This window comes from Rhinatrema bivittatum, chromosome 8 (assembly GCF_901001135.1).
Source record: "Rhinatrema bivittatum chromosome 8, aRhiBiv1.1, whole genome shotgun sequence".
NCBI classification, from domain to species: domain Eukaryota; kingdom Metazoa; phylum Chordata; class Amphibia; order Gymnophiona; family Rhinatrematidae; genus Rhinatrema; species Rhinatrema bivittatum.
The window spans coordinates 275,495,701-275,514,944 of record NC_042622.1 but is presented as its reverse complement, the minus strand read 5'-3'; the positions used below and the strand labels follow the sequence as shown (position 1 = coordinate 275,514,944).

The 19,244-nt window shown below is 42.6% G+C and overlaps 1 protein-coding gene across 3 annotated transcripts in view; it reads right to left on the bottom strand.

Moving 5' to 3' along the window:
* The window catches only part of LOC115096411 (junctional sarcoplasmic reticulum protein 1-like), a 124,813-nt gene that overhangs the window by 75,771 nt on the left and 29,798 nt on the right, over positions 1 to 19,244 (bottom strand). For 2 of the 3 annotated variants that reach the window (XM_029610976.1, XM_029610974.1), the window contains exon 2: positions 10,302 to 10,472. The exons of the other annotated variant lie outside the window; for it this stretch is intronic. The gene's annotated coding sequence lies outside the window, so the exon portion shown is untranslated. The remainder of the gene's footprint in view (positions 1 to 10,301; positions 10,473 to 19,244) is intronic. 3 annotated transcript variants of the gene reach the window in all.

Here is a 19,244-nt window from a genome sequence, read left to right as displayed (position 1 = left end):
TTCATGAACCTTGTCCACTCTACCTACTCACTTTCTACAGTTTCTCAACAGCTCAGCCATCCTGGATCGCGGTTCCAGTGCCTAAGGGACGACAGCCCTGCTGGGCATATCAGCTCACTACTGCCACCTCTGATGGTTTCCAAAACCTGTTTAATAAAAGAACTAATGTGTGTCTGTCTCCATACTCAAGCCTAGCCAGTGGTCCCTCTCGGGATATCCTCCCGGGGGCGTGGGCATCTGCCACCGGCCCAGGGATTCACCACTACTATCTCAGATTCATAACAGATTGCTAACTCCCAGCATAGCGGAATATAACAGAATCTGAGACACTACAAGATAGCTGACTCCTCCTTCTTCGGAGCCATTCCTTCAGATTGCTCCTCCCATCTAACGCCCAGCTTTCTTAACATATATAACAGATTGCTAACTCCCTAGCAGATTTACTACATACAGCTAGGCATTAGATGAAGACCCTCAGTGCAACTGAGAATCCATACTGATAGTGAGAAGAATCTACCATAAACCACAATATTGCCAGTGGGAGAAGGCATAAGCATTTTTTAGATTCAGAGAATACATCCACTCCCCCTTCTGGATGAAGGGGAGGATTTTATCAACGGAATTCATTCTGAATTTCTTATGGTGTATATGCTTATTTATTTATTTATTTAAAGAGTCTTCTATACCGATATTAGTAAAAAAAAAAACATCATATCGGTTTACATTGAACTAAAAGAGCGGAAAATTACAAAACACCGGGGAAAGGGGAGGGGATACAAATTAAACCGATAGGAAAGAATAGAAGGCGGAGGGGCAAAACAACAGGCAAATTTGAAACCTTGAAAACAAGTGCAATGGCAATTCAATAAAGGTTATAACATTGTGCAGCACAGGGGAAATTGCTTGCTGTGGTTTCTTAAATCCAGGACTGATCTCAGTCCTCAGATTTCTTGGGGATGAAGAAACAGCAGGAGTAGAACCCTTGGCCATGGAGATGGGGAGGAACCGGTTCTATCATCCACTGCTTGAGAAGCAAATCCATCTCCTGGCAGAGCTGCATTGAGTGAGATGGATCTGGATTGAATGCTTAGCAGTGAAGAAGTATAGGGAGTTGGGAGAACACAAGTGGTATCCACAGTCTTGATAACCCAGGAATCTTTGGTGATCTTGCACTACTCTTTTATGTAATGATGCATTCTCCCCCCTACCGGAGAGGACAGTTGCTGGTCAAAAACTTAGCCAAGGCTTTTGGCTGGACCTGTTGTGCTGCTTTTGGTTGATGACATTCATACTGTTGAACGCAAGTCAGAAGTTGTTGTTCCTGTTGCAGAAGTAGGAACATTATCCAGTATCACTGGAGTTGCCAGAAAGGGTATCTTTGGAAATATGATCTTTTAAAAGTGCAGAAGGGAGGAGAACATGTGATATGGTGATCCCGATAGACACATGTCCTGGGGCTCCAAGAGCCAATCCCCCATAATTGGCTAAAATAAGCATCATTCTTGGAAAGTCATAGCTGTACTTTTACCAGTGAGCAAAACACAGTATGGGGCACAGTATGGAGCAAATCTCCAGGGAATATGCAAATCTTCAGGGACACGCATAAGTCCCAGGGCTTTCCTGGGGGGCGTGTCGGGGGCACTCCGGGGGCGTGGCTGCGGCCTCTGGCCAGCCCCCGGACCGGAACATGGTGCGTCGGCAGCTTGGGCAGGCGTAACTTGTAAAATAAAGGTGGGGGGAATTAGTTAGGGCTAGGGGGTGGGTTAGATAGGGGAAGGGAGGGGAAGGCGGGGGGGGGGGGCAGGAAGGAAAGTTCCCTCTGAGGCCGCGCCACAATCCCCTGAGGTAGGCCAGCGCACAATCCCCTGGCCCAGCGGCCATGGAGAGGCCTCTGGCCATGCCCCTGCCCCGCCCCTGGACCACTTATTTTTTCAAGCCCCGAGACTTACACACATCCTGGGGCTTTACGCGTGCCGCCAGGCCTTTTGAAAATAGGCCCAGCGCGCGTAGGGCTTTGAAAATCTGCCCCTATGTCAGTAAACATAAGGGGCTTAACTCGCCCTATAAGAGAAAATCCTTCTTTCAAGAGGCGAAAAGGGGACGGGCGAACGTTATATTTTCCCAAGAGACACACTTGCTTAAGTGAACAGAATGTTTGCTTTGGGACAAGCTCTACTCTCTGAAACACTTAGCATCCGCCACAATCAAAAAGAAATATTGTGGAGTGGGAATTCTTATAGTGCAAACACTGGTGGTTGATGTGAAGAATAGCAAACGTGATCCTGAGGGCAGATATATAGCGCTTAAACGTATGGTTGGGACAACCTTGATTACCCTTCTGAACATATATGGTCCCAATTCTGAGCAGGGGGTATTTATTCAGACTATATCATCTTTATTAGAAACTTGGGCAGAGAGACAGGTAATAGTCGGTGGCGATTTTACTTAACCAGGTACCCCTTTTTGGATAACTCAGGGAATGGGGGTGGGGGGTATAACGGGGATCGACAGGCTCTCAAACACTTACTTTCCGATAGAGGGTTGGAAGACATCTGGCGGTTACAAAACCATACCCAGAGCAACTATATGTTCTATTCTCATGCCCATAATATATACTCATGTATTGATATGTTTCTTATTGATAAAGATCTTGTGGCACTTACTGTAGATACGGATATTGATCTCATTACCTGGTCTGACCATTCCCCAATTTGGTTAGGAATCAAGCTTCCCTCTAAGTCGGCTGGGAAAACCTACTGGAGATTGAACGATAGCCTCTTAAATGACAAACCCTTTATAGAATCCATCTCTGGGGATATCAAAGAATACCTGACACTCAACTGCACAGAGGGCATTTCTCCTAGTACCATATGGGACTGCCTTAATGTAGTGGTTCAAGGTAAGATGATTTCTCAAGCCAGTTTTCTCAGTAAAAAGAGAAACTCCAGGCGGCTGCAGTTACTATCGCTTAGTCATAAAAGGTCCCTTGACCCCCAGAAACTAGAGGAACTCAAATCAGCAAAAAAGGAATTACATGCTTTAGACTTGGCAAAATTAGCCTTTCAGATGGACTTATTGAAGCAACAACATTTTGAGTTTGGGAACAAGGCCGGGCGTAACTTGGCTCATAAACTAAAGGAAAAGGCTGCCCAATCCCATATCACTAAAATACAGGATACTTCAGAGGCCTTACTATATATAGCAGAAGAAATTAGCATTAGATTTACTAGTTTTTACACTGAGCTTTATGCGGCCGAACGGTTGGTGGGCTTCTCAAACACAGATGATTACTTACAGGGGGGGTAGAACTCCCGATACTCCCGGCAGACATGCAAGATCTTCTCAATGCCGAGATTATGTACGCAGAGTTATATCAGATATACAAGGGTTAAAGGTGGGTAAATCTCCTGGACTCGATGGCTTCACCGTTAAATTCTATAAAGTGTTCCATGCAGAGGTAATCCCTACTTTGTTGAGTATGTTTAACTCACTGAGGGAGGAAGGCTCGATATCAGCAGACTCAAACTTGGCAGGTATAATGATTTTGGCCAATGGAGGGCAGGATCGAACTCAGTGTGGCTCATACCGCCCCATATGACTGATTAATGTGGACCTCAACTCCTGGCCAAAATTTTAGCCACAAGGCTAGCGTTAGTAGCCCCGATTCTGATTCATGAGGACCTGTCCGGGTTCGTTCCAGGCCACCTAGCCTCCGATAATGTGAGGAGGGTCCTGGAGATAATCTGGCAAGCAAAAAGGGCGGAGGTACTGATGGTGCTGTTAGGGGTCAATGCTGAAAAGGCCTTTGACAGGGTGAACTGGCACTACCTGTTTAAGGTTCTTGATAAATTCCAGTTAGGTGCTCATTTTGTTAAATGGATTCAGTGTCTATATGAAAACCCACGGGGGAGCCTGAAGGTTAATGGGGAATATGTAGCCCCATTGCCAGTAAAGAGGGTTACCAGGCAAGGGTGCCCCCTATCACCGCTTCTATTTGCTCTCTCCGTGGAACCATTTGCTGCTAGGGTCAGGACAAATCCGGGGGTTAGGGGACTAATAAGGGATCTTATGACTACAAGATTTCTATGTTTGCTGACGACCTCTTGTTCACAATTACTGAACCCGAAGACTCTTTACCTACTTTACTGCAGGCCCTGAGAAACTTTGGAGGAGTCTCAGGCTTTAAGGTTAATGAAGATAAATCAGAGCTCCTCAATATCTCCGTACAGTCACTCTGCTTTGATAACATTGCTCACAATCTTCCATTTCGGGTTGCGAGGGAATGGGTAAAATACCTTGTAGTTAAGATCGGGCTGGAGCATGGGAACCTCTACAGAGTGAACTATGACCCACTGTTTCGAGCTATCCATCGTGATTTGAATCGCTGGGATAGGGGATTATTTTCCTGGTTTGGGAGAATAGCCATAGTGAAGATGAATGTCTTACCTCGCCTCAGCTATCTTTTCCAAACACTCCCGATACCGGTGCCAGATATTACATTGATACAATGGCAACGCAAGCTGCTTCGTTTTATTTGGAAGCAGAGACCTCCTAGAGTAGGCCGTGCCATCCTTTTTCAAGGGAAACTACAAGGGGGACTTCAGGTGCCAAATTTAATCTGGTATTTTGGAGCATCCCAGCTGAGTGCATTCCTTCAATGCCAATCAGGGAATTTCCTTGAACTTAAACCATGAGTAAGGATTGCTTCTCCTGCAAGCCATCAGCTGCCTCTCCATGTTAGGGCTTGGCAGAAGGGTCGCAGCGAATCCAAAGATCTCTCTCCCTTCATGCAGCTATTATTTCAAACTTGGAAAAAGTGGAAGTTAAGATTGGTAGGAGATAAGCGAGTGTACTATTTAATATCCTTTCTATATGATAAATCATTTCCTCCGGGTACTGAATCCAGTATAGTTACCAGATGGGGAACTATAGGCCTCTACAAATGGGAACAGTTGTGGGACGGGCAGAAACTTATATCCTTCCCTGATTTATAGCATCTATACAGCTTGCCAGCTAAGGACTACTATGCAAGTCTTTGTTTGAAACCCTGTGCTCCCAATCTTCCAGGGTGGCAAAACCCATTACAAGGATACTTACGATTATTAAGGGGTCATATAGGAGTAAAGCACCGTTTCAGCGAGCTTGGGAACGAGATTTTGGGGGGGGGGCCCTGGAAGAAGAAGAATGGATCAGATCTTCACCACTGTCAGTAAAAGCTCAATATCCACCACAATAAAAGAAAATGGGTACAAGATACTGTATCGTTGGTATCTTACACCAGAAAAATCTGTAAAATATATGGTAGAACAGAAGGTTCTCGCAGGAAAGGGTGCGGACAAACTGGGACTTTCCTGCACATGTGGTGGGAGTGTCCGAAGGTGTCCAAGCTGTGGGAGGCTGTCCGAGATTTTATTTATAAGGCGGCAGGAGTACCTGCAGATCCCAAAGTATGTTTATAACATCTCTCATTTGAGGCAGGCTCTAAGTATATGTCAAGTTGGCTACAACATGTTTTTTCTGCTGCCACATGCAAAATTGCTTTATGGTGGCGCAAGGTTGAAGCACCATCTTTAAACCATTTTCTGTCCCGGTTTGAAATTGCATTTTACATGGGGAAGTTAACAGCTCTTAAATGTGACCGCTTACACAGTTTTGAAAAAGTGTGGCAGCCTTACCTAACCTGGAAGAGGGGACTACCAGACATCGTGGGCTAGAGGTCCGTGACATGCACTACCCCACTGCTCACCAACTCCCTCTGAGTTTGGCTGTCTGGGACTTTGCTTTTGGGGAAGTGGGGTCTCTGTACATTCAATTTGGGATATAAATCTCTGATGCGTTTTGGCAACACACAGCTCTTATACTTATCATTGTGTTCAACTTTCGTAGCAGAGTTTGCAGCTTAATGGGGGGGGGGAAGAGAGGGTGGGTTGGGGGGGGAGAAATAGGGGGAAATTATTTGTCTGAATACTGAATGTAGACTAAAAGAAAAAATGGACACAACATCCTCTTATTGAATTCATGCTATTTTATTGCATTCAATTTCAGCAACATACGTTGACATTGTTGTAATGTACATTCTGATATCACTTTTTTGTTTTACATGTTGTACGACAGGTTTACATGAAATATATGCATTACGTTAATATTATTTGCTTATTATGGCATGTTTTATCAATAAACTTTAAATTGCAAAAAAAAAAAGAAGTGGTGGAGATAAAACCAGTATCAGAATATGAGAGAACATAGGATAGGTAAATCTGGAGATGCAGCAGAACAGGATTTCCATCATAAGCTCAGATTTTCAAAGGCCCGCAGGTGTAAAAACCGGGGTTTTTCGTGCGTGGCTGGGGCTTGCACGCACTGTGTGCATTTTAAAACAGGCCCGGCCACGCACGTAAACCCCGGTACGCGCACAAGTGCCGGGCTTCTCCAAAAGGATAGTTTGGGACAGCGTCATTCTACATTGTCCCAGGGAAGCGCACACCAGCCGGCGCACGCAGATTACTTCTGCTCCAGAGGAGAAGTAATAAAATTAAAAATTTGAGGAACGTTAGGATAGGTTTAGGGGGTAGGGAGGAAAGGGGAAGAGGAAGTTTAGGTAGGGGGGTAGAGAAGTTCCCTCCCAGTCCATTCCTTGATTGGAGCAGACTGGGGGAGGCCTGATTGTGTCACCGCGCGTAGTTTTTGAAAATTCTCTCCCCTGCGTGCGCCGCCCGCACAAGGATTTTAAAAATCAGATTTTATAACAGGTGCAGGTGCTCCTTTTAAAATCAACTCCATAGTCTCTGTTTCCATGTTTTTGAGGTCTTGCTTCACAAAACATTTGCCATTTAAACAGCAATAAAATAATGAAAGGCTGGCAACCGTCTGAGTTTCCGGCAGAAACAAACTCCCATAATACTTTGCACTGCTTAGAAATGGAGGAGGTATAGGAAGAGAGAGCACTGGAGATACTAATTTTAATGAAGTAATTAGAAAGGTTGAATTCACAGAAATGGATTAGCTGTCTGCTGAGAATGAAAATAGCTTGGCAAGTGTTGTCAACCAAACTCTCTCATCACGAGATGTTAGTCTAATGCCAGTCCAGCTTTTCCAACTTTCACCCAATTGTCAATCCTGCAACATGCTTTGGGATGGATGTCATAAGACGTAGCACTAGATCATATTCAGGTGAATTTTAAAAGGTCTACGCGTGCCGATGCTGGGAGATATGTGCACAAGACTGGCCGGTGCAAGCCACGCGGCTTTTAAAAAGCGCCCGAGTATGTGCACATCTCCCGGTACACTACAAGAAATGTTTGACAAAAAGGGGGCAGGGCGTGTGCGGAGTCTGGACACGGCATGGACCTGGGTGTGCACACAAGCACACACCGGGGTCCTCTACTGCATAAATTTACTTCTAATAGGGTAAAAGGGAGGAAGGTTAATTAGAGAGGTGAGGAAGTCGGGAGCCTTTACCTGTGCAAACTGGGAATAGACTGGGGAAACTGGTAATTGCGTCAGCGCATGTATCTAATAAAATCCCTGTGTAAATCACGTAACCCCTGTCTGTTTAATGAATAAAGGACTATGGCAGAAAAACGCGAAAACACCATGTTATACGATCACTGAATTCACCTACAACCCTGTCATTGAGCCCTTGATAAAGAACTGGCTGCTCGAAACATGTTGAGGAAGCAAGGCTTCATAGATGTTGGAAAAAGACAGCGTTTTACACTAAAGCTAAGTTGAATTTTTGCACAGCATATATTGAAAAATATTGAAAAATAGATAAGTATCAGACCTACAATTAAAAATAAGGCCGAGATACAAAGTTATCACCGTTTGATGAAGCCTATTATGATGGTCTTTAACACAGTAAGCGTCTGTAACTAAGGAGCTCAACAGGCACTTTTGGCTGCTTCTAATAAAAACCCCCACTTACTCGGTAGAGCCAACATTTGCATTCACACTGCATGTTCATACAAAATTGTGTGCACATGTATGAGCTTACAGATGATTGTATATCATACGCACGTATTTTAGAAAACAGCCATGTCCACTTGCGAAAGCCACCATTCGCATGTAAATGAACGCCTGTGTGGCTGTTTAAAAGTTATCGTCCCCAATTTTAGGGTGCACAAAGCTGGGCTAAGAACACGACAGACTTTCAAAGTGAGCCAATTACCAACAATACACTGAGGGACAACAAAAGCGCCAATGAAATGAAGGCAAGCATTATCTTAGGAGATGATAAATTGGGAGAATATCCAGGGAAAAAAAAACAGATTCACAACTGGAATATCACAATCCAAAAACTGATTAATTTAAAATATTTGGGCCTTTTTATATTGCCAGATCATCTCCATGTTTATCAGAACGTTTACATACAGAGTTACTGATATGAGGTGTCCATTCTAAGATACCCCACCAGACCGTATGCTTCTCTTTCAAAACAAACAATGAACATGCAATCAAATCCAACAGGTATTTCAAGAAAACTAAAGATATTTCTAAAGCAGCATCATTATTTCTCTTTTCAGACAGGCACATTTTCTGAAGATTTTAGCTGGTAACTAAGCAATTACTGGATAAAAACCTGGAAATTGTCCCACCCCACCACAGGTAAACAGCGTTGGTACCTTTACCTGCATTACAAGTTCCCCACAGAGTTTGATTACTGTCCCTTATGTTACTAGATCCTACAAATGCATGGTTTATGTGATCAAGCCCATGTTTAACACATTTTCTGTTCAGTTTTACAGATCTTGTGGGGGACTTCGCATAGGCCCTTCCCCTGTGCTAACAGGCAATACGGATGCCTCCTCTCCATGTTATCAGGCTCTGTGTATGTCTCCTTGTGTGCTTTTTCTGCAGGGCATCTGCATCCTCACATGGGACATCAGGCCCCATGTCAGCCTCCTTGCTTTAGAATCAGACCTCGTGCTGGTCTTAACTGAGTGGCATCACGCATTATAGTATACTTGCCTCGGCTTTGACATAATCCTTTGGGTGTATCTCTTCCTTACATTAATAAACACAACATGCCATGCTAGATCTGGCTCATGGTTCCTCTGCCGTAAAATAGACTTACTTATAGCATTTGTTAAAAGCACTATTACCCAGAGAAGCAAAAATCATCTCCAAGTACTGCACATATATAGAAGGCAATTTTCAAAAGATTTTACCTGGCTAAGTAATCAGTCATTTGGGTAAAATCAGGGACTACTGGCACTGTTCCATCAGAGGTACTTTCACTTGGGCTGCAAAGGGCGGGGCTGGCAACAGTGCCAGCCCAGAATTTTCAAAAGGACATGCTATGGGGAGTTTCTGTTTGAAAATCTGCTTGCAGGTCCTGCATGCGTTCTAATAATTGTCTAAACCCACAGGAAGAGGAATGTCCTAGTGCTTGGAGCAATGGGCTAGGAGCCAGGGGTCAAACCCACTTCCTCCCACTGACGCTCCCTGTCATCTTGGGCAAGTCACTTTATCTCCCATTGCCTCAGGAACCTACTTAGATTGTAAGCTCTTTGGGGAAGGAACTTATTGTGCTTGAATACTTATTGTCGTTGTACAGCGCTGCATATGTCTAATAATGCTATAAAATAATAAATATTATTAGATTACTTATTGAAGTGAGGTACAATTTCTTTCTCTCTAGTAAATATACAGATGATAGGCACATAAAAATCACATACCGGTATACCTGTTTTTATTATAGATTTTTAGTCCCTATTCTAAACTGTGAAGATTTATACCTTTAGAATTATGTAGAAGACACTCATTCACTTACTCCAGGAAAAAAAAAAAAAGCAAATTAGCAGTCCAAATTAAACTGACATTTTTGGCTGGCCTGTGTGTTGTATGTGAAGAGAGAACAGATTTAACAATGTTCAGTTTTGATTTTCCTGGCTATCCTTTTTGTGATTCCAACTAAAGGGGGAATTAGATAGATCAGGACAGTTTTGTCCACATGCAATTTTTTTTTTTTTTTAAAATAAATTCTTGCCAATTAGCCAAGAAAGACAGGGGCAGATACAGAGGGCACCAGTGAACTGGATTCATCTGAAAGTTTTACAGAAACAGGTTACATGCTTTTTAAGGGCAGAAAATCTGAAATCTAGCAGCAGTGCTGACTCACATCAAAGATTTTCCAAAAATAACTCCGGCATTCTGGAGGCAGAACAACAAGTACCCAAGCACCAAACAGGCCCATCACCGCCCTCCTAGCAAACGGAGCATTCAAACCAAGTCTGGCGTTTGCCTCAAGAAGTATTTTCTACATTGGTTATAAGACTTTAAAACATGAATACAACTTGTACCTGGCGGTGGGACTGGCTGCGTCTCCCTCTCTCTCTCTTTCTCTCTGAGTCTTAAACATACAGCAGCAGGTGCTAGGTCCTGCCAGAGAAAAATACCAGCCAATCACAAGAGACCAAGAGCACCGTGACTCTGAATGATCCGCTCTGTGGGGTAGAAGAACTTGGCTCCCTCTGCAATAAAATACAAAAGGGAATTAAAGATCAGAGCCTGTCCGCATGGGCCTGGCAGCCCCCTTTCATTACGCCAATACATGCTTGGGGTCTTTCGTCTTCCAAAAAACAAAACATGCGCAATGTTTCAAGCCCCCAAAAGTTGCCAATTTCTAGCAGCTTTGTTCACGGTTACCAGGAATAACTAAATAGCCAAATGTACTTATTTATTACATCTTTTATTCCGTGCAATTCAAATACTGTAAATTCAACAGATTACAAATCAAAAATCAGAAACACAACACAATCACAAATACAAATTTAAAACAATAAAACAATAGAAAACATTTATATATTGCACTTCCCAACATTCATTCTCAGCTTTCAGTCTTCCTCCCCACCATATGCTTTCCTAAACAACAAAGCTTTCAATAACTCTAAATTTTAGATAGTTTTGCTCTTGTCATAAGGCCTTAAGGGTAGCCTATTCTATATAGTAAGAGTTACAAGAGGACTGGAGGAGTAGCCTAGTGGTTAGAGCAGGGGGCTATGAACTAGGAGACCTGGGTTTGAGTCCTGCAATCGCTCCTTGTGACCTTGGGCAAGTCACTTTACCCTCCATTACCTCAGGTACAAATTTAGACTGTAAGCCCCCTACAGTACCTGAAAGTAATCCACTTTGAAGTGCAAAAAGCAGAATATAAATCTAAATAAATAAAAATTTGCTCTAGTTCCTGCCTAAGGAGCATATGTAATAATCCCTGAGAAGTATCTCGTAATGAGAGAGCAGTCAGATATTTAACAAGTTTACTTGCCAACCCATGTGATTCCAAGTTAATCGATTTATAGAATTGTACCCTATATAACACTGGAATCCAGTGTAATCTCTGCAAAATGGCCCATTAGAAACCCCTTATGGTAAATTAAATATCACACTAACAGCAGCAATTTGAATCAACTATAATACCTTTAACATTCCTACATAAATAGCGTTACAGTAGTCCAGATAGCTAAAAATTAATGCTTGAACAAAGCATTTCTCAATGGCCTTTAAATTTTTAATTTAAAAATGTGTATCTGGGCTACTTTTTTAATGTCAATTAAAAAAGTATCAATGCAGAATCCAACTTCGCTCCTTGTGACCTTGGGCAAGCCACTTTACCCTCCATTGCCTCAGGTACAAACTTAGATTGTAAGCTATGAGGGGACCGGGAAATACCTACAGCTCCTGAATGTAATCCGCTTTCATGTACACGTTAAAGTGCCGCAAAGCAGAATATAAAAATAAATTATGAGTCTCAGCCTTCACTGCCAACATATAATTATCAAAATTTATAGTTGACATGGGTTGTATGTAATATCTCCCTATCCATAACATAGTTGTTTTGTTAAAATGTAATAAACAGTCCCTTTCCCATCAACCAATTCTGAATTACTTTCATACATTGCTGGAATAGTGCCAGTGGTATCTCACCTGGATTCATGCTGGGCATGAAACATTGTACATCATCCACATAACATTTATAGATCACCCCCATTGGACTCAAATATACATTAAATCATACTGGGGATAAAACAAAGATATACCAACCATTGCAAAAATCCCTCTGCCTCCTATTGGTTAAACAAAGAAGTAGCCCACTCCAATACAGTTCCTACCATTCCAAACTCCTGCAACCATTTTAAGAATTTGTCATGAGGAACTGTATCAAAGGCCGGAGCAATATCTAACTGCACTAGTACCCCTGACTTCTTAGACTCAATGGTACAGTAAATGTCAGCCAAAAGGGAAACTAACAGAGCCTCAGTCCAATAATGTTTTCAAAACCCAAACTGCTGTTTATCATATACACACCACCTTTAGTTGCCACAAACTCATCCAAGATCTTACTCAATGTACAGAAATTGGAAATGGGCCCTGTAATTAGCCAGAACTTTGGGGGCTATTGAAGCATTTTCCTGAATTGACCCGAGGCTATTCCCCCCACCTCACCTTTAATACCCAAAGCTATCACTGAACCACTAGGACGGGCAACTTGCAAAAGTTATTTTGAGGAACATTTTGGAAAACGTGGTGGGCAAAAGGACAAGGTGCAAAAATCAATTGGAATGAACTGACCTAGCTACATTTATTTCATTTGCAGGACACAGTGGAAAAATGGCTCTTTTAAAAATCAAAATGAAGGACTACGAGCCTGAAGGGCTTTTCCCATGTTGCTTCTATGGGAAAAGTGCTTATTATGCCTGGCTCAGTGTTCTCCAGATGCAAGACAGTTGTCTCTCCTAAAACCTATGCATAGGATTTTAGTTTAAATGGTCCCTGTTAAAGGTCTTAGTGGAAATGTTTTATTCTGTGGTTTTATTTGGCCACTCACATTGCTGTTTGTATGTTGTTTTATGGTGTCTCATTGGGTTTATTTATTGTGTAATATGATTATTTCTTTTTATTAATTTTACATTTTTTTTTAGATCATTGGCAATCTCATGTTATAATTATATTGAAATGTGTTTATATTATGAATTTTTATGTTTATACCAGTATTCTCTAGTGATATGAGTTTATGGTGAATATCTTGTTCCCCACTTTCACCCAATGGATGAGTGGGCTGCACATTTATTAAATAAATACATAATCTAGGACTTTAGGCAAAGCAAACAAAGGCCTGGCTTTATCAAAATGCGATAAGTATCGCATGCAATAGCAAAAGGGGAGTGGTTTATCGCAATTTGCACTATTTACCTATGCAAAGAGCTAAGTTAGTGCACACTGCGATAACCTTTTCAGACTTTGCAATAAGTACCAGACCTGATGTATTTCCTGCATTCAACAACTGAGAGAGAGAGAGAGAGAGCGAGCGTCTAGCCAATAATCTGTAATCTGTAAATCTGTAAATCTGTAAAACACCTGTATTTATTATAAGAACTTGTATTTACTATTTATATTTATTATTTAGCTATTAACATTGTTCTATTACCACTTGGTACTATTTCTCTCCTTCACCTCTAACTCTAAGTTCCTACTAAGTTAGCCATGTTATTTATACCCAATTGTTGGATGTAATTGTATATTTGTTTAATTGTTCAATCTGTTTGATGTAATTTTCTGTTCCTTGTTCCGTGTAAACCGAAGTGGTATGCACAAGTGCATGAACTCCGGTATATAAAAGCCTTTAAATAAATAAATAAATAAATAGCCATAGTACCCTCTCCCTAGATAGGTATTTGTATCGCTATGGTAGGCCCACCTTGTAACTTGAGGTGAGGGTTAGGTATTGGTGTAGGGGGTTAGGGGCCACTTTGACATTCAATGTGAGACGTATGAACAGTGGTCTCTTGTGAAGATCTGAGGACCGACAGAGAGAGGAAACTCACTCCAAGATGAGATTTGGGCAATGTTCTCTCCACCTAGCTTGATGTTACCCAGGTAGAGAGTCCCTCACCCTTGGGACTGCCCATTTTTTAGCAGTTAAATCTAAATGATACTAAGTAGCTCCCACCTAACTTTAGCCACTGTGGGATCTCGCCACCTAATTCTAATTAGGCGACTAGATCTCTGATTATCAACCCCTTTGCTAATTGGGTAAGATTACATGTTCTGTGAAAACGCTTTACCACTAGTAGGTGCGCTCTTTAATTGGGTATGATACACCAACACATTGTTTTGATGCCAGACCTCCTTTGTAAGATTTTGTTTTCTAGGTCTCCCCCATGTTTATTTGCTATCTGTATTAAGAGGCCAATTGGTGTTTCCTTTTGAGTAGCAGACCTTACTTAATCTCATGCTTTTCCCTTGATTTTGTACATCTAAACATCTTACTACTGTAGGGAATGGCATGAGCGTGAGCCCTTTTTGCTGTGGCAGTTGGCGCAACCTTGCAAAGCAGGGCCTCAAGGTCTGTGATGACAGCTGGTAAACATGCCTTGGAAAGGGCCAGGCTAAAGCAGAATCCAGGACAGTCCGGGAGTCGAGGCAGGCAGCTGACAAGGCATGGTCAAGATCCAAAATTAGAGTCAGATCCAGGTGACAAGCAAGGAGTAAGTCGAGATCCAAAGCTGAGGTCAGGGCCCGGGAGACTAACTGGAAGAGGCAGGACACAGAGGAACAGGGAGGTCAAGACCAAGAGACAAAGCACGGAAAGACTCCAGGATACGGGTAAGACAGATAAGACAAACAGGGCCAGACAGAAAGACAAGCAGAACCAGGCAAGATTGATGGCAAGGCTGGACAAAGGCAAGGCTGAAGGTGAGGCTGGACGAAGGTAAGGCTAGATGAGGTTGAAGGCAAGGCTGGACAAGGCAAGGTACCTGTTTGCTGAGGCGTCAGTCAGTAGCACAGTTGGGGTTCACATACCCAGCTATGTGACATCATCTGATGGCACCTACTCCAAGGAATCCCGCCATGGGGCCTACTAAAGAGGGTGTGCACCACATGCCAGTGCCTAGGGTTAAAGCCCCTGAAGAAGATGGTTGAGGCGGCGTCTGTTCGGGCATCGGTGACGTTGGGTGAGTAAAGCCGCTCCCGGGGTTGTCCCACAAGCAGCGAGCCTAACAACTACTTAACAGTGCTGTGCTTATCCTATGCTGCCTTGAAAGCCAATACTGTTTTTGCTTCCACTGGGCAGCCTTTTCATACATGCACCGACTCCTTCTATGGGGAAATATTTCCTTAGAGTACTCCTGACTCTGCTGCCTTTTAGGCCCCTTGCTCTAGATTATCTTTTCAAGTTAAAAATGCTTTCCTCTTATGTATTATTTATGTCTCTGAGATATCTGAATGTTTTATAAACCTGATGATTTTCCAAGGTTTTGGTTTGTTTTTTTTAAACTCTGCTGCACCTGCATTAAAAAATAACAAAAAACAAACGTAGTAAATTTAAGCTTTCCTCAACTGAATCCTCTCTGCAAATTTCACTCCTGTAGCAAGTAGAAAGTAATAGTGCAGCAGATCTTCACTGTTTGAGCCTGGAATAGCTACTGAAATGGCTGAAGAACTCAGGCTTGACAAAACAGTTGTCTATAAAAGGATGGTTACTAAAGGGGTAAAACCCACACGCTTGCACGTAGGACTGGCTCCACATTACAATGAGCAAAATCAATCTCTAGTTCACATGCCACCTACCACCCCAGGTTTAAGAACTGCTGGCTTTTATCCAGTCTTTTGTTTCATATTAAGAGAAAATGTCCATATCCCAGCAAATGCTGTGTCCTCCTCTCATCATCTTTTAAAAACTGGCCTATTGTATTGTACACATTGTCAGCATTAGTAGAGGATTTATATTCAGGAGAAAGCAAAGAGGGAATTGATGATAACATCCAAGAGAAAAACACCCTGTTAGAAACACAGAATATAATATAAAATAAAGACTGCCGGGGGATAGCCTGGGGGCTCAGTAGCAGTGCTGCTTGTGGAAAGCATGCAGACGTTTAGCTGCATTGGAGGGCAATTTTCAGAAAGCCAATATATGCCATAAATCACTACGGATCTGTGTAAATGGTTTTAAATGTTGTCCTCTGGAGGGCCAAGATGTAATAAAAGAGGTTTCCGATTTTTTGTCTAAGGGAAAAAGGTTTACTACATTAGCCTCGTGATTTTGTTCAAACATATAATACTGTGGGGCCAGGGATAGGTGTTTCAGGCGCTGAGCAGCAGTAGAAATATGCAGCATATTGGAGGCTGAACTCATTCTGCCGCAGATTTGGGGGCTCTGCAGTTCACTTTTAAGTGTCATTTTTCACGTTAAATCTTTCTGTCCTTCATATTCACCATCCTAAAGAGCAGCAGTGCTTGTCAGCTCCGTCAGCTGTGCCAGTTAGAGCAAATGTGCCTGTTTTTTCTCTCCGGAAGATTTTGCCTGCATGATTCTTGCATTAATTAACTGAAGACAGGACTGCAATTTATTATATTTAGGACTCCCAAAGAAAGAGCAAAATTTGTCTGCGGTGTTAGCGTAGGTTGCAACTTTTAGCAGAATCTCTCTCCATTGCTAGATGATCTTCAGAATCCCATTTAATGAGTTTAAGGTTCTTCAGGGAATCCATCCAGCCTGCCTGACCTTTCCTTACGCTGCCGGAGGTTGCAGCTCTGAACACAGTGAAGATTCTCTAGTTCCCAAAGCCAGATGAGAGTACATACAATGCCACGTTTATGGAACAAAACACCTCAGGGTGTACGTTGGTTGAGGGACCTTAAGATTTTCAGGAGGCCCTTAAAAATGGCTTTTATCTCTGCTGGTAGTTAAAGTTGTGCTCCTTTGGTTTTGTAATTAGAATTCTGGGGCCTTAGTTTCAGCTTTTACTGTAAACTTCATTTGTTTGTGTTTTACTGGTTTCAGTCAATGTTTTTATGGTTTATCTGAGGTTTAGCTAAAAAGGTTTGGATAAGTTCTTGGAGGAGAAGTCCATTAACAGCTATTAATTAAGTTTACTTAGGGAATAGTCACTGCTATTACTAGCAACAGTAACATGGGATAGACTTAGTTTTTGGGTACTTGCCAGGTTCTTATGGCCTGGATTGGCCTCTGTTGGAAACAGGATGCGGGGCTTGCTCGGACCCAGCAAGGCATGTTCTTATCTAGATAAATTACATATATGTTTGATTATTCTATTGTTATTTTATTGTATTGCATGACTATTAGTGTAATTTACAGGACAGATTGAAAAACTAAATAAATAAAATCCTATACATTTAATACAACAAATTTTCTTACTTTGATATCTGGATATTTGCATAAGGCCAAATTTTAAAACCCTGGCTCCCGTAAATCCCGGGCTTTACGTGCGTGGCCTTACGAGCACTGGGCCAATTTTCAAACAGGACTGGCCACATGCGTAAACCCCGGGATGCGTGTAAGTGCCGGAGCCTTAAAAGGGGGGCGGTCCGGGTGGGACAGAGCTAGAGGCGCCTGGTACAGCGGCCATTTGCAGGAGCAAAAGGTGAGTTAAAAAAATGGAGGGGGGCTAGGATAGGGGGAGGGTAGGGGGTTGGGAAGTTCCCTCCCAGTCCGCTCCTTAATTGGAGCGGACTGGAAGGTGTGCGTGCCAGGTAGCGTGCGCACATATTCGCGCGCGCATATTTTTTGAAAACCTACCCCATAATGTAAGACAAAAAAGGTGCACCTATTGAACAGATGAAAGAGAATGAAGACTATCCCCCGCCCTCTAATTTCTAATCATTTTAGTTTACCAAATTAATTTGACACCCTCAAATATCTTACAGGTTCACTCATCTCTAAGCAGCAGGTTCTGATTTGATTCCTGGCTCAGGTTGGAGGATATAGAAGTTTGTAAAGTTTTGCTAGATTAAAATATTTTATTGTATATAAAAAGTTTTTTCAGACGTTTGGGCTGGATTTTCAGAGGATTTACGTGCATGGGGGGGGGGGGGGGGTTTATACGCACCGGGCCTATTTTATAAAGCCCCAGGACGCGTCTAAGTCCCGGGGCTTTACTAAAGGGGTGGGGAGGGGGCGGGGCCATTACCACTGTGTTGGAGGATCGCGTGCCGGCAGGCGCAAAAGGTTTGACAAAGGTCAGGGGAGGGGTAGAGTAGGGCTATGGGGGGGAAAGGTTAGGGGGAAGGGGTGGGAAGGTTAGGTTAGGGGGAACAGGGGAAGGCAGCGTGACTCGGCGCACGCAAGGTGCACAATTGTGCACCCCCTTGCTGCGCACCGACCCCTGATTTTATAACTTGCGCGCGTCTGCAAGTTATAAAATCGGGCGTTCTTGTGCGCGCGCCGGGTAGCACACGCACATGTACGCCCGTGCGCTGCTTTGAAAATCTACCCCTTTATGATTATATTACTGGATAGTATTTTAAACATTTGACATATTGCTTTTACAGATATTTTGCAGGCAATTTTTTAAATATTGTATGGGGGTTTTTTTCCTACTCTTTGGAGCTTAGATCAGAGCAATTTTTAAAAGCCCGTTTACACATGTAAAGCTTTTTGAAAATTCAACCCCATGAAGTGAATTTTCAAAGGAGTTATGCGCATAAAAGTAACAATTTTCAAGACATTTTATGTGTGTAAATCCTTTTGAAAATGACTTCCTTTGGATTTCCAGACATCATGGTCCCAGGTTTTCAGGGAGTTTGTAAGGAAGCTCTTAAAGAATGTTAATTATAACAATTTAAGAGTAAAATGTGCCCTTTATTATGGATACCACCACCTGCACATGGACTTTTTAAGGGGAAAGCCAACTGGCTCCATGTCACATGGAGAAGCTGAGAGTCCTGGTTTTACCTCACTGCATCTAGGAACTTGTAATTCCTACTTTCCTAAGAAAAAATTGAAACTACAAGTGCCAGCATACAGTGGACTTATTAATACCAGGACAGGCTCAGTCTGACCAGACAATACAGAGCCAGTTGGCAACAGAAACCTTTGAAACATCATCCAGTACACACAGCTGAACCTTTGCTTTTAAAGACATTCATTTCTGGATGTATTATACAAACAAATCATCCCCCAGTTTGAGTGAGAGTCTCCATCTGCCTCAAACTCCACCAGAGGATATTCTTATAGCATGTAAGACAATAAAATACTAAAACACTGTCCCATCCCCCATCTGTTCTCAGCCACCTCCCTCCCCAAAGCTTTTTCGTGGAAACCTAGAAACCCAGTATTTTGTGCCCAGCTATAACTGGATTTGTCATTGCATTAAAACATTTGCCTCCAGCAGCTTGCCAAATAAGCAAAGTCGAGCAGGAACCAGTTTAATCTAGCTAGGTTTCATTAATTAAGACAGAGGTGTATGAAGGGTGGAGGGGGTGAGTGGGGCCAGAGGGAACCA